General features: G+C 49.9%; 1 pseudogene; it reads left to right on the top strand.

Moving 5' to 3' along the window:
• The first annotated feature begins 2547 nt into the window (after positions 1-2547).
• LOC138431128 (condensin-2 complex subunit H2 pseudogene) lies at positions 2548-4334 on the top strand (annotated as a pseudogene).
• The last annotated feature ends 1290 nt before the right edge of the window (positions 4335-5624 follow it).

Raw genomic sequence — 5624 nt, 5'->3', positions numbered from 1 at the left:
AAAGAGCGGACACGACTGAGCGACTGAACTGAACTGAGGCAGTCAACAGTCCCTCCCCCTCAGCCCACCCTACCCTCATTGGTTTTCACAAGTTCCCTTCTCTCATTTTCTCTCTGAATTCTTCCTCCCTCTAGTCCAGTAATGTCTCCTTATAGTGAGAAGGCAGTTTGATAGTACGATATATGGTATTATTCTTAACTTCGTGGTCCGTGGTCTATGCCCTGAACCTTCATATGCAAAGTAAACCTTAAAAAAAAGGCATATATCTTTTAGGTCAAGCATCTGGCTCCTGCAAATCACGAATACTCCAGCTTTCAGCCCAAAATCCTTTCATTATAATTTTAACAATCAGTTTTGAATCCAGTGCCCTCCAAAGCAACATGGCTGGACTGCTACAGGGGGAAAAAAAAAAAGAAAATTCTTGGTTTAAAATGTCCAGATATCCAGTATCCTTGCCTGGAAAATCTCATCAACAGAGGAGCCTGTGGGCTGGGGTTCATGGGGTCACAAAGAGTAGGACATGACTTAGAGACTGAGCAGTCTACAGTAATGCTAATCTGAAATTTATGTTATTTGAGGAAAACCTCAAATAATTCAATTTACTAAGTTATTAAATGCCCCAAACTAGCAATCATGTTTTCTCTATATTACAAATAAAAGTAATTTATTTTTGAATAGCTAGGAACATTGAAAGGTCATTTTTATTTCTTAGACTAAGTTTATATATACCTACACACACACATACACACACACATATAATTTGAAGTCATTAAATCATTAGCCTCTTTTTTGGCAAAGTGGAATCTGTGTATTTTTTAAAAAGGAAGAGGAAAACAAATATTGTATATTAATGCATAGATATGGATTCTAGAAAAATGATACTGATGAACCTATTTGCAGGACAGGAATAAAGATGCAGACTTAAGAGAATGGACTTGTGAACTCACGGCGGAAGGAGAGGTTGTATAGCACACAGAGCTCAGCTCAGTGCTCTGTGATGAGCTAGAAGGGTGGCATGCATGGGAGGGAGGCTGGGGAGAGGCGCTCAAGAGGGAGGGGTATATGGACACATATAGCTGATTCACCTGGTTATACAGGAGACACAAACACAAAGCAAACTGTAAAGCAATTATATTCCAATAAAAATTTAAATAAAAAATAATAAAATATCCAGATATCATCTAGGTGTGGAATCATACTTACCATCTCCCCCATGCCAGATAATTCATCAAAGGAACAACCAAGAGGCTCTTCAGTTCTTCTTCACTTTCTGCCATAAAGGTGGTGTCATCTGCATATCTGAGGTTATTGATGTTTCTCCCAGCAATCTTGATTCCAGCTTGTGCTTCATCCAGCCCAGCATTTCTCATGATGTACTCTGCATAAAAGTTGAATAAGCAGGGTGACAATATACAGCCTTGACATATTTCTTTTCCTATTTGGAACCTGTCAGTTGCTCCATGTCCAGTTCTAACTGTTGCTTCCTGACCTGCCTACAGATCTCTCTGGAGGCAGGTCAGGTGGTCTGGTAGTCCCATCTCTTTCAGAATTTTCTACAGTTTATTGTGATCCACACAGTCAAAGGCTTTGGCATAGTCAATAAAGTAGAAATAGATGTTTTTCTGGAACTCTCTTGCTTTTTCCATGATCCAGAGGATGTTGGCAATTTGATCTCTAGTTCCTCTGCCTTTTCTAAAACCAGCTTGAACATCTGGAAGTTTGCAGAGCACATATTGCTGACGCCTGGCTTGGAGGCTCTGCCTAGACCTTTGGAAAAAGACAATCCACTAGTGCCCTGAACCAGGTTGGGCTGGCCTTCAGGAGAGAAGTGAACACAGAGAAGATCAAGAAATCACCTGACATGAGATTAAAGGGATCAGACACACTTATTAAGATTAGGAGGCCATCACGTGAGACAAGATTAAGAGGTTCTCCGGGGGGCTCAGACAGTAAAGAATCTGCCTGCAATGCAGGAGACCCAGGTTCAATCCCTGGGTTGGGAAATCCCCTGGAGAAGGGCATGACAACCCACTCCAGTATTCTTGCCTGGAGAATCCCATGGACAGAGGACCCTGAGCGACTAACACACCCACACACAAGCCGTGCTCATGCCCTAATCTTGTCAGAGACTCCCACCTTTTGAACTCCTGTTCAAACCCCTCAGCAAGTTCTCCAGGGTTGAGACACAGTTTCTCGAGGCAAAAGTCTAGTCTGTCACCCTTTGCCTGGTAAAGCAATAAAGCTATCTACCCTTTTTTATTTCTCCCAGAACTGTTCCCAGGATTTGATTCAGCATTGCTGTACAGGGAGGCTGAGCTTTTGTTAACATAATTACAGTGGTGATGTGTGTGTGTCCTGAAAGTCAATGATGAGAATGTTTTAAGAAGAGCGTAGTGCCCTGTGTCAGAAGCTGTTCTGTGAACAGAGAGAAACTTCATTTAAAATGGAGTGGAGGAAAATGGCTCCAGAACTAGTGGCGGGCTGAGCACACTGGCCCCTCTCGAAGCCAGCACTGTGGTCCCCGGGCTGATCCGGCCCCTCCCGAACATGGAGGATGTTGAGGCGCTTCTTCGCCCTCCTCCTGCTGCCCACCCGCTACCCCAGCAGAAACTGGGAGATGGACGTGGCGGCCCAGCTGGGCGAGTATCTCAAAGAGCTGGACCAGATCTGCATTCCTTTCGACAAAGGCAAAACCACAATGGGCTTCACTGAGGCGGCACAGCTGATGCAGGGCTCCGCTGTATCTCCAGTCAGAAGGCGGACTAGCTCTCCTCCCTGGCCCACCAGGCTCTCGACTTCATCTCTGACCAGAGGCAGGCCAAGCAGCCCTCCTCCGAGCTGGAAGATGGGACGGTAGGGGAAGCAGCTCTAGGGCCCCCCAGGAGGCAGCGCATAAGTTCCTGTCATTGGACGGCCTCTCTGACTCCTGTGTTAACGCGCTCTCAGGGTGACCAGGTCCCCAGTGGGGCTCTCATCCGCCTCCTGCCTGATGCCCCGGTAGCCCCCGATGAGATGAAGAATAGTAACCCCCTGTACAGCCATCAGGGGGAGGTCCTGGCCCGCCGGAAGGATTTTAGGATGACTGCCCGCCCCAGAATAAGGTTCTTGTTGGAGCCGGTGAGAGTGTCTCTCATGGAGGCACTGCTGCCAAGGAACCAGAAGGAGCCTGGTAGGGTTGAGGAGCAGCCCATGGAAGTTTCTGTGTGGGGGAGTTCCGGCCCGGTGCTCAGCATCTCCCAGGAGCCAGGCACCTCTCCAGAGGGCCCAGTGCCCAGAAGCAGGGGTGCGGAAGAGGCGGAAGAGAATGCAGAGCGGACAGCCAAGCCCACTGAGGCCTCAGCCCCTGAGGTCCCGATCGAGCCCCAGGAACCCAGAGCAGACTGCTGCCCACTCCGGGAGCAGAAGGGGGCCTTGAAGCCTGCATCCTGGCTGCAGGAGACCCCAAACTCCTGGCAGGGCCTGGAGCCCTTCCACTCCCTGGATTCTGAGCGCTGCAGGAAAGGGAGGCCCTACCCCATGCCTCCCGCGTGGAGGGGGTGCCAGGACAGAAGTGAAAGAGGAAGGGTGGCGTCAAGCTGCAGGACTTCCACCAGAGGTACCCGGCCCCGTGCCATCAGCAGGAGGCCCTGGCGAAAGGGCCCTTCCTTCGCAGCCAAGGAGGTTCTTTACTGGAAGCATGGGAGGGAGCAGCTGGAGACACTCCAGAAGCTGCAGAGAAGGAAGGTGGCTGAGCAGTGCGACCTCCAAGGGCTGAGGAGGGGCAGTAGCCTGTGGAGGAAGACCACCTGAAGGACTGCGTGGAAGACCTGGGAGCAGCAGATGACCTCCCAGAGCCTGAGGGGTACACAGAGCCCAAGGAGGCAGAGCCCGGGGAAAAGGCAGACAGGGAAGCGGCAGCCACGCCAGTGTCCCTGCGCTGTGAAGAGCTGGTCCAAAAGAATGTGGAGCTCTTCGTCACCGCCTGGAAGCAGGAGCTCATCCAGGAGACAGAGCTGAAGCAGCACGTCCGGGCCTGGGAGGACACCATCCAACCCTGCTCCAGGAGCAGGAGGAGCATGTGCCCTTTGACATCCACACCTGTGGGGACCAGGTCTCGAGGTTCAGCCAACTCAACCAGTGGCGTCCCTCTGCAAAGCTAGTGGTAGGCCAGCCTGCTTTTGAAGTGCGTCGCTCCATGCCGGCCTCCTTGTAGCTGGCTAATGACAACACGGTGGAGGTCACCCAGCAGCCGGGTCTAGAGGTGGCCGTGGACACAATGTCCCTGAGCCTGCTCACATACCAGCAGGCCCATGAACACCCAGACCTATGGTGCGCCCTCCACTGTGCTGCCCTGAGAGGGGAGCACCAGGGTTGGGCCCTGGAGCCCATCTCCCACAGATGCTGGGCATGCGTCATCTCAGTCCACTTTGCTTCCTGGCTGGTCCAGCCTAATAAAGTGTTGCCATCTCACCAGTCCCTTAAAAAAAAAAAAAAAAAAGATGAAGTGGGGAGGCCAGAAGGGAGCCTGCTCAAGCCGTTACACTCAAGGTCAATTGCTGACCCAGTAAGAAAACAAGTGCCTTTGCATCTTCAACAGGAAGCAGGCTATTACTTCACAACCCAGCTGGGGGATGCATTTCTCCTCCCCAGGCAACAACCTAGTCAATGAGAGACTGAAAATCAGCCAAGGAACTCAAGCCGGGGCCTTGGTAACAACCTAGAGGGGTGAAATGGGGAAGGAGGTGGGAGGGATGTTCAAGTGGGAGGGGACATGGGTAAACCTATGGCTGTTTCATGTTGATGTTTGGTAGAAACCAACACAATACCGTGGGAGAAGGCAATGGCACCCCACTCCAGTACTCTTGCCTGGAAAACCCCATGGATGGAGGAGCCTGGTGGGCTTCAGTCCATGCGGTTGCTGGGAGTCAGACATGACTGAGCGACTTCACTTTCACTTTTCACTTTCATGCATTGGAGAAGGAAATGGCAACCCACTCCAGTGTTCTTGCCTGGAGAATCTCAGGGACAGGGGAGCCTGGTGGGCTGCTATGTATGGGGTCACACAGAGTCGGACACGACTGAAGCGACTTAGCAGCAGCAACACAATACTGTAACACAATTATCCATCAATTAAAAATAAAATTTTTAAAAAGCCACTACACTTGAAACTCCGTTTCCTCCAATGGACTCTTTGTTTATACTAGCTCCACCCAACTCCTTCTCCTCTATAAAACAGCCCTCCTCTCCTTCCGTTTTTGGACTTGCCTATTTTTTCTGTGGATTTGCATGTTCTAAATTGCCATCCTTTGCTGTTCCTGAGTAAGTCCATTTTTACTGGGAAAACAATTGACTGTCTTATTGTTTTAGGTCAGCTATGCCAAAGCCTTTGACTGTGTGGATCACAGTAAGCTGTGGAAAATTCTGAAAGAGATGGGAATCCCAGACGACCTGACCTGCCTCTTGAGAAATCTGTATGCAGGCCAGGAAGCAACAGTTAGAACTGGACATGGAACAACAGACTGGTTCCAAATAGGAAAAGGAGTGTGTCAAGGCTGTATATTGTCACCCTGCTTATTTAACTTCTATGCAGAGTATATCATGAGAAACGCTGGACTGGAAGAAACACAAGCTGGAATCAAGATTGC

The sequence above is a fragment of the Ovis canadensis genome, chromosome 26 (assembly GCF_042477335.2).
Source record: "Ovis canadensis isolate MfBH-ARS-UI-01 breed Bighorn chromosome 26, ARS-UI_OviCan_v2, whole genome shotgun sequence".
NCBI classification, from domain to species: Eukaryota; Metazoa; Chordata; class Mammalia; order Artiodactyla; family Bovidae; genus Ovis; species Ovis canadensis.
This window is presented reverse-complemented; position numbering and strand designations above follow the sequence as displayed.